The 13688-nt window shown below is 36.7% G+C and overlaps 1 protein-coding gene across 3 annotated transcripts in view; it reads left to right on the top strand.

Moving 5' to 3' along the window:
- The window catches only part of NBEA (neurobeachin), a 464261-nt gene that overhangs the window by 421426 nt on the left and 29147 nt on the right, over positions 1–13688 (top strand). The gene's annotated exons all lie outside the window — the stretch shown is intronic.

The following is a 13688-nucleotide window of genomic DNA, read 5'->3' as shown; positions in this document are numbered from 1 at the left end:
CTTACTTGACAGGTGAAATCATGGTTGGAGCACTAACCACAGCAATTACAGCATTAAAATGTCAAGAAATTAGAGGTCAGAATAACAGATAATTTTCTTCCTTTGTCAGATTAAAAATTGACATTTTTTGACAGCGCAGGATCTCTGGCTGAGGAAATTATGACAGCTTAACTCATCTTGTACTTGTAAAGCAGTAATTGATAATGAACTTTACCATGACAGTCTTCTCCTGTGGAGAAACATGACAGAACATCCCTGGTACAAAGCCTGTATCTCTTTTTAATATATAAACAGTAGTTATATTGGACATTAGATGTTATTTGGAATTGTCTTTACTGTTAGTTTACATCATAATCCAAATCCTTTCCACTGGACAGATTTGACTGACTTCAGGGGGTTGATGCTGAGAATGCTAATGTGTAAAGAACAGTGTCAGAAATGTAATCTGTGGTGCTTTAGTATCTGGTTCATGTCTTTAGGGAAATAGATTTCCTTCTCTGGTTTCTCTCTCTATATATATTTTAGGACTCCCATATTTGCCAAACACCTGGAAATCTAGGTGCTCAAAAATCAGTTGGGTTGTGGGTTTTTCTAAGTTTGGAGCTTGCTTTTGCACAATGTGAAGTAGCTGAATGGCAACAGCACAGTTATAATGGTCATTATAAAAACGCAACAGAAGAAATAAAATTGTTTTCATACTGCCTTGTAGAATGAGCACAAAATAATTAAGAGGGCATGTTCAGTTTGAGCATAGTACATTAATCATGTGTAGTACTGAAAGCACATCTAGTGTGCTGAAACATACTAGTTCAGGTTTTCTGTTCATTTGTTAAAATCATATCCAGATCTCTTCTCTCTCCCTCTCTCTCTCGTTTTTTTTTTTTTTTTCCTTTTTAAAATCTATTCAGCTTGTTTGTGATTAAAAATGCTTTGAAAAATCAAGTGGAACTTCCTATTGCACAGCTACTGAACTTCAGGCTAGCTTTGTGTCATCCTTGTGAGTGGCAAATATGGCTTAACCATGTAGCACAGTGACGTTCCTGTGCCTGCCACAGCTTCACCAAATGCTTGCATCCCCTCAGTCCAAGAGGAATTGCAAGTGCTTAGGTAAGCAAGGCAGTGTGAAGCTACTGGGCTCAGATATTTGTTCCAAGCAGCCACCTGTCAAAATACCTGAGCATGCTTGCAACTCACACAGCAAATTGAAAAATGATTAAAATTACTACTGTTTGACAGGCAGTTGCTGAGCTCATAAACTAATCCTAGTAGGACAGTTTTGCTGGCAGCTAACAGAGCATATGGCCTATGCAATATTTATTTCTTTGGTGGTGACTTGATATTTAGCATATTTAAATAATTTGAAGAGTCATAATGATGCGATAGTCTTGCAGTGCTTTTCGGTTACCCTCATTTCTGGGTTTTATCTTTCCTTTTATATTTTCTTGTGTTATCTCTTTCTTTGATCTGACAGGAATAACAAAGCATCCCTCTGGATCTGCTATAGTGAAATATGCCCACAGGAAGCAGAGTAGATCACATCAGTTTTCACTTCTTTTTTTTTTTTTTTTTTTTTTTTTCACTCCTTTTTTCCCCCCCCTTGCTGAAACACTCTTTGCTACTACAGAGGGCTGACATGATAGGGCTGTCAAAACTCAGCAAGATAGATATATCTTTAACAAAGGAAGCTGGAATGCTAGCCTTTCCCTGGTGGCTGAACCTGGCAAATTTATGAGGAAAAAATTAACAGGCTCTTCTATTAGCACTATATAACAATTTCAAGGTAACATCGGTCCTTGTAAACATGCACTGGTTCTTGCTTTCACTCAGAGTTAGTCCTATTTATTCTGATTTCATTTTTAACTTGTTTTTTCTTCTGGGCACCGTTTCTTTGATGTGACAGGAATATCAAAACCACCCCGATGGATCTGTTTGATTGAATTGTACCCACAGCACTGGCCACTTCCATGTTTGCTTGTACTTAATTGACTCCATACAAGGGATGGGCTCTGCTTCCTTTCTAGGAGCAGTCCTGCTAAGGGATTAATATGGATAGTGCAGCAATAAGTAGGAAGCTGTGAGTAGTATCAGTATCCACTTCTTTCAAAGTTATATACATTTCAGATAATTCATTCAGCAAAGGAATTTTGGAGAAAATCTGTGAATAACAGCGCAGAAAATATCTCAGTCTTCTCTGAGTCTGATTTGGAACTAATTGTTTGGCTGGGTAAATTTCTTACCCATTTTTTTGTTGGAACATTCTGGAGTCTTACCCAAACTCAGTTTAATATTTTGCTGGTATAAAAAAGAACATCATTTACTGAAATTGCTCTCTTTTATTGCAGAAATAGGTAAAATATAGGTCTTGCACATGAAAATTTCCTCTTTGTTGTCTGGTTATTTTGTTTTCTCCATATGGATGACAGGTACCAACTATTGATTTTTAAAATTGGCAACAAGCATTTTAATATACACTTAAGTAATATTTTATACGAGAGACAGAGCTGGGTTGAAAATTACTGCAGCTGATTGTAAGAGAAATAGCTGGAAGGGGCCTCTTTTTTCCTATTAGCACAGAGTTCAGTTATATTACTCTGTCATTACCTCAGCATAAATTAACTATTATTCAAAACATTTCACATACAGCAGTTTATTGAAACAGATATTACTCAGTCTAAGTATCTAGTCATTCACTTAGAAAGATGTGAAGCTAAGCTTTCTAAATGTTTTAAACATATTGATAATGTGCCTCTTTAATGCCATTCTGAAGCCTGTGTACAGTATATCTATATTATTGTTTTCAATTTATGTCAAGAACAAAGTGAAGCTTTGAAGAATGTGTTCTGGGAAATAGTCTGAACAGGATTATTTCTTTATAAACTAAACCCTGAAAATAACTGAGAACATTTCTTTTAAATGTAATTGTGTAACCTCTTTTCAAAATTGATATTCTAATATACACTGAAGCTCCATGAATACTATAGGCAACACCTTTCACTGTGTATGTTGTACTTATTTCCTTGACATTCCTTTTTAAACTCTTAGTTTTGAAGGTTTTGCCTGTTCTCTGAGATAGTTCTTGTGTCCTGCAGTGAATAAAATGCAGGCTGGCAGATGGCTGGAGCCTAATCTAGCCAAAATTTGTAGTAAAGAGTATGGGCTCTGGAAAGCTCAGAGAACCATCTTAGGGTAAGAACAAGACAGAGGATTTCTGATAGAAAGATGAAGCTAAAAGTGAAAACAGAAGAGACCATTTGCTTTCCATTCAACATACCTAGAGTAATTATTCATAAAGTAAAAAAATAATGTCTTCATTACAGAGTTTTCTCAAATTTGAGATAAAAAAGAAAAACTCTAATATTATATGACCACTTTCTTAATACATTTTATTTAATTCACAAGGAAAGATTTTACTTATGAGGTTTGCTATTATTTTTTTGACAAAGCAGAAGTAGGACATGAAGTCATGTTTTTAATTTTTATATAGTTCTATATTTATAAGGCAAGATCAAAATACATATATGAGATGCTTAGTCTGTTCTGCATTCCAGGCTTTAAAAAAACCATCTTCAGTGATCATGTTTTATTTCAATAATGAAACAGAATAAAAAAGTCACAGCTAAAATGCATTCTTTAATGATTAAGTACCCTTTTCTCTTTTGTTACTGCGAGCTTTCAGAAGGCCTGCTCTGTTATTTGGTTACCTGTTTTTTTCATTTTCTTTTGTGTTTTCCTGCAGGAGATTTTCTTAATTGTAAAATTAGAAATAAATATGATGTGCGTGTTCAGAGTAGTGGCTTTCTGAAACGTGTAAGGTATCCTTCTAGCAGTAAATTGGGGTTACTCATGAGTTTAACCATTAATAATGTTTATTTGCCACTCCAATGATACCCTCTAGCCTTGATCCTATACCTTCATTTATTTGATACCAAAAGGTGTCAGTGTCCCAGTACTTCAAAAGAATACCTGCTTATGATCACCTGGATTCTCACCAGCTGCTGGCCAAATTGTCATGGGGTATGAACAGTCACTAACATCCTTTTCTCTCATGCTTTGGTTGAAGTTCTTCATGAGCAAGATGCGTTATTCTGTGTGCTGGTTTACAAGAAAGATTTGAGAGAGTTTAGAAGAGAGAATCCTAGTGGTGAGAGGACAGAGAAGTCTTGATTTATGAGATGGATTGCGAGAGCTTTACAGAAAATGAAAGAGTGAAAGGAGATGTGTAGCAGAAAGGCAGGAATATGGAGGGTTGCTCGTGACAACTGAGATAGGGATATTACTTGGTCTGATGCCAGATTAACTAACTAACAGATACAGGATCAAATTCAGACAGGAAAGTTCAGGCTTTTTGCAGATGTTTCCTGAGGTCTGTAGTCTGTAATTTGACTGTACAAGTCCCATAAGTGAAATTATTGAAGCCTTATTAAATGGGTCATTTCAAAATGGAAAAACACTATGAAAAAAGGCATTTCCAGCAATAATGTGCACTGGCAGATAGACAAATTGGGACTTTTTCATATGTATCTTTTATTCTGCTATTTTCTGTTGTGGTGATAGCTGTAAGCATATCATGAACCCATCTACTTTGTCAGTAACTGCATTAGTCTGTGCCTCTTATGATTATATTAACTTCCATCATAAGTCTTTTTTTTTTTTTTTTCCAGGATTATCTTTATAAATTCTTAATTGTGGTAAATTAATTGTTAGTGTAAAATTATTTTTTTTTTTAATTGCTGCATTATGGGTGTAAATTTTTCAAGACTGTCAGTTTAGTACTTTGGAGCTCCTCATTGTTTAAGCCTGTCTGAGGAGTTGATCCTTTGACTTATGCAGCCTTAAGTCAGCAGGCTGAAAAAATGTGGTCAGTAGATACCCTGAACATCTACTATTCACAGATTACTATCCAGTCATAGTTTACAGCATTTCCTACAAATAAACCCAGCTGCACGTAATGTATAACAAGTCAAATAAATGAAATACTGTCTTAAATGTTCACATTCCCTATTTTATTTCTTATATTGCCAGTTTTCTCTGAATGTTACCCAAAATGTCTGAATGTTTAGTAGTTTTGCAGAATACAGTGCAAATATATGAGCATTTTCCAAGGCAGAAAGAGGACAGCACTGAGGAGAAAAATGTAATCAAAGTGGAAAAATAGTAAAGAAATAACTTGCACCATTTTTCTTATAAAAAGGATAAGCTGAGTTGATGGACAGAGAAATAATTAAAGAATTTAAGAATAATTAAATAATTTAAGAATGTTTGTAGTTTAAAAGAACCATTTCCTCCCAAAATAAACCTGTCATGGTGAAACTTTACATACATTTATTGTTCATTTAAAAATTTTAACAGTGAATTTTTAAAGCTCACAATTAAGCTTTTAAAATAAAAACCATAGTTAAAACCAGTTGTAAGTATGCACTGTTAAAACTCTTAGACAAGAAGAAGAAAAAAAATCAATAGAAAAGAGTGGATGAAGTTTCAGAGTTTCAATGCAAACTCCTGCTGATATCAGTGCTGCATTTTTTTTGGTAGGATGCCTGTTCTTAAAGGCCTTGGTGCTCCTAAAAATAACAATTAAAAACATCTATAGTGTCTTAAACAAAAACAAAGGCAAGGGGGGCTAATAAATAAATAAAATATTGTGAAACTATGAATAATATGAAACCTGATGTGGTCCCTTACAAATTCTCCCTTCTAAGGACATGGAGTGTAGGAGGCAGTGCACTATTTGGATTACATCAGTCTCCCAGAAAGCCATGGGATGTAACCCTATGCTACTTCCTTGGTTTCATTCCCAATTATTCCCCAGGAACTTAACGAGTCTCAGGTACTTGCATTTTATTATCATCCTGATTAGTTCTCCCTTTTCTTCCAGCAGCTGTGTGGGTGCCATCAAATCTAGGCTCTTTGTGCATCCATGACCTTTCCTGACTAGCAGAAGTCATAAGCCATTTGGCCACCCAGCTTGAAACTCAGGGGTCCTTCACCATTCTCCTCAAAAATACCACTGCTTTTTTTTGCTTTATGCATTGGCCTGTTGAGAGCTGTGAGTAATGTCAGGTTGACTGCTTCTGCTCTCCAGACCAGACTATGGAATCAGGACAGAGATGCTCTGTTTTGCTGTTTTGTCCAGACTAGAGATTGCTCCATGTCTCTTTCTCCAGATCTTCATGACCAATAGAAGCTTCTTTCTTTTCTGCCTCAATGAAGGGGAAAATTAACAAGAGATTTTCCACAAATGCCTTCTTTGTTTTTTAGCATTTTTGCTCCTGGAAAATATCTGGAACTTTAAATTTGTAGGAATATAGAAGTATAATAATACCACTGTCTTCATTGCCACAGATGAACTGGCTCTGCTTTCAACTCAACATTCTGGTTAGCATAAATGGTGATGATTCAGTGAAATTTGAATTTTGAACTTTAAAAAAAGTGATTTTTAAACAATAGGAAAACCAAAAGTATCTTCATTATTTTTTTTTTTACACAGAACAAAGCCTGTTCTGTAGTGTTTAACTGAACAGGTCAGGGTGAACAACTTCATGTCTAAAGAAAAGAAACAAAAATGAGGAATGAAGGAGAGGGAATGGAATAGCATGGGAACATGGACATTTATACATTTATATCTTCTTGAGGACGAGAGAGAGATGCCAAGGTGCAATGGGAGCACAAGAAGCCAAGTGACCAACAAAGAGGGGAAGAGGACAGGAAGACATTCAGATCTCTTGATGCAGAAGAGGAAGAAGGGAGAGGGTTAGGAAGTCTGTGGGAGCTTTATAAAAGCAGTGAATGACTTACCTTAGGAACAGAGAGCTCTTGGTATGGTTTTTAATGCAGAGAAATGGATTTTGCAACCTTTCCAGAGCTTTATGGGGCTACTTAGGACTTCTTAGGACTTTTGGGACTTCTTTTTTCAAGAGTGAATTCACTGCAAAGTTATATAACATAATCTAGGTAGACATTTCTAAACAAAAACAATACAAAAAAGACTGTTTCAAGTATTTCTGAAGTGTAAAATTTAGCCAGTTTCTAATGCAGTTGATGTATTTGAAAAAATACTACCAAAATACTATTTGTAAAATACTACTGGCAATTTTTAACCTGGCACTACTGGAACTTGGGGTTTTCTGGCTGTTACTCACTGCTTTTCACATGTGGAAACAATTGTAGCATCCCAGACAGCAGCAGTGTGTTTTTCAAAATGCCTGTAAATCCTAGTGACTGCCAACTAAGGGATGCTAGTGACAGTTTTCATACAATTTTTTTATTCCCTCACTTCCTCTTTTGTAGACTTTGAAAATCTGTAGTGGTGCCAGTCAGAAGAGAAGCTACATTGGAAAATAGAGATTTTTTATTTATTACTCATGGAAATGTAACAAATTCATCTCTGCTTTAGAAAAGCCTTGAAAAACTTTTTGTTGTTGAAGGTAATAGGCTTAGAATACTAGAAGCCATTTCATGAAAGAATGGTTGGGTCACAGGTTTGCTGTGTTTCAAAAAAAAAAAAATTCCATCCCAAAGATCTGAAAATATAGATTAAGATTTTAGCATCATGCCTTGTACTTTATATTCAAAAGTGAAAAATAAATTAATTAAAGGATGACATAAGGGAGAGGAGAGGAAAGGAAACACTTTGCTTCAAAGCAAAAGTCCTGAGTAGGAGTATAGAGAAAAAGAGCTATGGCAAAGCTAAGTCTATAATCATCATAGAATCATAGAATCGACTGGGTTGGAAGGGACCTCAGAGATCATCAAGTCCAACCCTTAATGGTACATTTAAAAAGAAAAGTGAAAGATGCCAGCAAGGATAGCTTCAGGAGTTGACCTGATAATAACAAGACCTTGAAATTCTTGGAATTTGAAACTGGTGACACAAGCTTGGGAAGAAAGAAGCAGTTTGGTCAAAACAAAGGGTGGTGTTCTGAGCAAAATCTTTTTAAGATCTAAGAGTAATGACACTCTCTTAGTAACAGCTTTTCTACAACAGGAGGTTCATCCAGGCAATGGAACTGGTTTGTTTTGCAAATATTAGCTAGGACACATTTACAATTCTGCATGCTGAGATGCTTTGATTACCATCACACAAAGGAGTAATACAAAACATGAGAGAATCAACAGAGAAATTTGCTGTTGCAGGTGTACATTTTGGTGATTTGAATTGCAGAGTCAAGACATCAAAGAGAAGCTGGTTCCACAGACCCAAACACCAGATGGGAAAGATCATCTAGACTGGCCTCTCACCCAGCAAGTGACAGAGCTTTTCTCCATGTAGCCTTTGGAATGTAACCATAAGTGTTAGTGTCTGAATAACAAAAAGAAGATATGGAAGTCTTTCCTTTTATAGGAAGAGTTGAGGTGATAAGAAATTACCTCAGTCAGTCACTTAAATATTAATCATCCACAAACAACCACAGAAATTCTTGTTTTAAAAGAAATGAGTGAATGCCTTCAGAAAAGATAAAATTCCTTGTTGCATTGAGAAGAATCTTTGTTTTACATAACAATAGGAAAATTATTTCAGGCTAATTAGTAGTCACCTAAAAATATAAAAAAATCCTGATTGCCTAAGTTTTAAAACCTTAACTATTTGTGACACAAAGTTAATGATTATGTTATCATACTATTACATCTCACAAAAGTTATTTAGTGGTAAAATATTTTCTGGTGTGTGGTTCTCACTAACTTAATGAGCAGAGAAAGCAACATTTTCTTTTATAAACTTAATGCAGCTTTGGGAGAATGATGACAGAGCAGTGATTTAATTTGGCATGACATCAATGAATACATAAGATTTTCAGTAAATGTTACCAGTATGTGTGGGACAGGAATTATTACAAACATGAACACAAGAAATACAAAGTTCAAGTGAAGAAAATAATGACATGAAATCTGAATAATAAAATGTTCTTTAATGCCAGGTAGCCTCATTGCTCTCTTCAGCTTCCTGAGGAAGGGGAGAGTAAGGGGCTGAGCTCTTCTACCTGAATGCAGTGATAAGATGTGTGGGGATGGTTCAAAGCTGCACCAGGGGACATTTAGACTTTAGGAAGCGTTTCTGTACTGAGGGGCTGGTCAAACACTGTAACAGGCTTCCTAGAGATGTGTTTGATGCCCCAGGCCCGTAGGTGTTTAAGAGGCTTTTGAACAATGCCCTTAATAATTTCATTTAATTTTTGATGAGCCCTGAATTGGTTGGATTAGGTTGTAGTTGGATAGTTGTAGTTTCCTTCCAACTGAAATAGCCTAGCCTGTTCTGTCCTCTCCTATGCTACCTTATCCTTCCCAATTCTAGTCTAGTCTAGTCTAGTATATATGAAAGAAAAAAAAAAATTAAATGTAGTTGTAAACAAGAGTATAAATAGTTGTATGTCTTTTTTCAGCTCCATTCAATGTTTAGAGTTTTGCACAGCATTAACTCTACAAGCCAAGTGATGCTCCCTGTCTGCCTTGTACACAGGCAAACAGCAGGTTAGTAAAGGCAGCAAAGTAACCATGGACTGGAAGCAAAATCCAAAGTTTTAAAAATTAGCTCAACTATAAAAAGCAAATGATAAACAGAGCAGCATGACGTGACGAGCCTCTTTAACAACACAGGAATTGGGAGTTCCAGCTATTTTCTTTAGAGCATAATAGAGTTTGCTGAAATTTTTAGTCTAATTTAATGAGAGAACTGTATTATATCAGTGGCTTCTTTATTCCAGGCAGGGTTGGAAGGATACAAGAAAGAGGAAAACTATACATTTTTTTAATTATTTTTTTTTACTTTTGGCATGGTTTGGAAAGGAGAAGGACAGTTCACTCCTTGTCATCAGCCTGTTCCACTGTGCAGAAGTTTTCCATTACTTTCAAAGGAGTAGGCAACTGCTAGAGAGGAAAAGAAAGTATTTATTTTATTTTGTTATTTTATTATTTGTGAAATGTATTGAATGTATTTCCAATTTACAGTGTTAACAAAATGCCTGCTTAAGCTGGTAGTGTTTAAACACTTTCTGTGTCATAAGAGATATATTGAACTACCAGGGGCAAGAATGTGAGAACCATGAAGGTGAAGGATAGAAGAAATAGGTATCAAAATTAGTTCTTAATGAGGCAAATGGGAAAACTAAGAGGCAGCACTCCCTGAGACCTGTAAGGTCACTGATGTAGCTCATGGCTTTAAAGAGGATGGCAGATCTTGCCTTTTGCACTCTCAGTACTTTTCTAGTACTATTTCCTTTCACAGGGGAATGAGGAAGAAGTTCAGGGGTGAAGTGACTCTGGGAGGAGGCTGAAGGTCATTTCTGAGCTATTGGTCTTCTGCTGGGGAGCCATGTAATTGTGCAGTGGATCCAATGGGATACCTCCCATGGGGGAAGGAGCTTAAGGTTGCCCCTTCTCTATTGTTAAATTAATAAAGTAGTGACCTGCAGAGGAAATCCACTTCCGTCCTCATCTTTCAGTCCCTTGAGTATCCTGATTAAATAACCAACTGTATCAAAGCCTCCAGACCAGTTGAGTCATTGCTTGTGGTTAAAGTACAGCACTTTCCTCCAAACATACAATAATAAAATGGAAATCAGTTCTCTTAACCTAACTTATCAAAAGTCCTGAAGATACTGATGCTGTTTAACAGCTGTCGATGCAAATAAAAAAACAGTGTCTCACACCATTCATACAGAACAATAACATTTTCAAGCTGCTTATGCTTCCCACCAGAGGGCTGTCAATCATGTTTGCTCTGAAGAAGATAATGCTTGAGGGCTGTTGAGCGTGCTGGCTGCTTGGGCAGGAGGGCACATAAAGGATTCCTGTGTTCACTTGGATGCAAAAAAACCCCAAACTTTCAGAAAAGGCAGAGTTGCATGACTTGCTGTACTGTGTATTTCTCAAATGCCTACGGATTTTTGCTCTTCGTTAGACTCAGTCCTCGTGCACAGGGGAAGATGGATTGTAGAAAAACTTGAGTGTGGGACATAGGTGTAGTAAAACATACCTGAATTATTTATACTAATAAAAAGACTGAATATGTGGGGTGAAAATAAAATAGTGATAATAATAGAGAAACTCTGCAGATTTTAGGAAGTTAAACATATGACTGGTAGTAATCAGAGAAAATTAATAAAGTGAGGCTGCTACACATAAGAATAAAACCAGTGTCTTACTATCTCCCATATAGTCAGGCTTTAGCAATTCTTTCTTCCCTCCATGAGCCAAAGCAAAAATGCTCACACTTTTATATTTCTTATGTTCTGTAGTCATCAGGAATCTCTCTCAGCAAAGGGGACTTTGCAAATGAGATGTACCATTAATATCTTCCTTGGTGATTTTTCCTGCATTTTAAAAAACTTTTTTAAATTAACTGCTTTATGGCCTACCCTGTTTGCAAAGGTATGCCAAAGATAAGAAAACTTCCATTTTTGTGATGTTTCGGATGAGTCAGTTCTAGCATTTTCATTCAGGACTGTCCCAGAATAAATCTGCCAATCTGTCTCTTCTCATAGATAATTAGTGATAAAACAAGAAGGAATGGATTCTAGCTGCAACAGGGTAGGTTTAGACTGGACATTAGGAAAAAAAATTTCACAGAAAGAATGGTCAGACACTGGAATAGGCTGCCCAAGGAGGTGTTTGAGTCACCATCCCTGGATGTGTTCAGGGGTCATTTGGATGTGGTGTAGCCGGAAAGGAGTCTCTTGTCCGGGATCGACGCGTTGATATGGTGACATAGACTCGTAGGATGTGATCTGAGTCTATTGCCCACAGTGTGGAACTAGCAAAGATGGTCTGCTGCTATGGAAGCAACCGGCCACCCTCTCAGCTAGCTCTAGAATGAGCTGCCTCGGTGGGTGTGAGCCTCACTATTTATTGGCCCATGGTCTTGCACATGCTCCATAGGGGCCCTGCCCTGACTGGGCACAGGTGGGGTTGATAGCAGCTCACACCCACTTCTTGATGATCAGAGGCACCTGGTTGCTCTGTTCCACTACAATGTGGTGTTGGGGGATACGGTTTAGGGCAGAACTTTGTAACATAGTGATCCCAAGGGTCTTTTCCAACCTGAAAGATTCTATGATTCTATCCAGTGACAGGACACGTGGGAATGGTTCAAAGCTGCTCCAGGCGAGTTTCAGACTGGACATAAGGAGCATTTCTTTACTGAGAGGGTCATCAAACATTGGGAACAAGATTCCTAGAGGACTGGTCATTGCCCCTAGCTTGTCAGTGTTTAAGAGACATTTGGACAATGCCCTTAATAGCATGCTTTAACTTTTGGTCAGCCCTGTAGTGGCAGGTTCCTTTCAGCTGAAAACATATATATCCTATTCCAGCATAAAAGAGTCCAGCTGACTCTTTTGCTCTCCAACTCTGGTCCTGTTGAGTTACTCTTCTTGCTGTCGGAATCATTACCTTTCAACACTAAAGATATTTCTTACACCTCAAGAAAGTGATTGCTTGAATTATTTAGTGGCAGAATTAAGAAATAAAACTCAATACTTTGGCAGCCAGCATAATGAGTAAAGCAGATGTATCGAACTCTTAATTCCACAAGAAGCTGGCACTAAGAACTGATCTTCCAGGTTGCAGAGGAGCATCCCAGTATTATCCTTGGGAATTTACAGTCTGTCTTCAACCATAGAAATTGAAACCTAATAATTTATTTGCTCTGAACAAAATCTGTGTTATTGTTAAATGGTCAATACTAAGTGATATAAAGTTGTGTTTTTCTTGATTGAATGAATTAGGATGTCTGAGATGAACTCATTCTAAACTTCAAATTGCTAGCAAGTTTGCAGTTTTTCTTTTTCCTTGCTTTGACCTATGATTATCATGAAAGACCCATTTTATCTTTCTACAATACATGATCCTATCTTAACAGATACTCCCTGAGGTGTCTGGAGCACAAATCTTGTTTTATGTGTATTAAAAACAGTGGGGAATCTCAAATCATCTCACTAAATAGCTTTTCTGCAATACCTTATTAAGAATATGAAAACTAATATAATTGCCATTTTGCTGTTGCAAAAGCACTAAATCTGGCAGACACTGAATTCCAAGCTTATCTTGTTTCTACATGAAGGACTTTTGAAGGTGAAATGAGAATAAACTGTATTTTATTAAAATTTATATGAAATTGAATAGAATGCGTGTTCAGGGACTGGTGTAGCACTTCGCACACAGTGCTCAAAATCTGATGGGAGAAAAGGAATTGATTAGTTTGAAATGTTTAAACCATTAAATTAATCTGAATCTTGATGATTTACAGTTCAAGAAAATCTGTGGTGTCCACTTACCACTTTTCAGATTAATTTCAGATACAGCCAGAGTCCTTTGTAAACAAATCAATGTATTACATTATTATTCACAGATCTGCTCTGTACCTGCTTTTCATTTTGTGTCAAGTGATCTGATAGGAGGCAGCACTGGGAATACCCTTGGGCCAGTCTTTTTATCTCTATATGCTTATGTTTATCTTCTGTGTAAGTTTTGACAAGGTTTTTCTGTCCTTTTTAAGTGTTGTGAGCTCTAGAGAGGAATACCAGTTGTGGCTGTGCATAGCTATAGTCTCAGTGCAGTAGTTGAGTGTTATGGGTCTTTTTAAAGAAACATTGTTCAGATTTTCTAACACTTCCAAGAATTGTCAGTTTTGCAAATGGTATTTTGGAAAGAAAAGGAGAACATTACTAATCATGGAGTGGGGGAGAAGGGGTTGT

The sequence above is a fragment of the Calypte anna genome, chromosome 1 (genome assembly GCF_003957555.1).
Source record: "Calypte anna isolate BGI_N300 chromosome 1, bCalAnn1_v1.p, whole genome shotgun sequence".
Classification (NCBI taxonomy): domain Eukaryota; kingdom Metazoa; phylum Chordata; class Aves; order Apodiformes; family Trochilidae; genus Calypte; species Calypte anna.
Note: the sequence above shows the minus strand (reverse complement) of the source record. Positions and strands in the feature narration are given on the sequence as shown.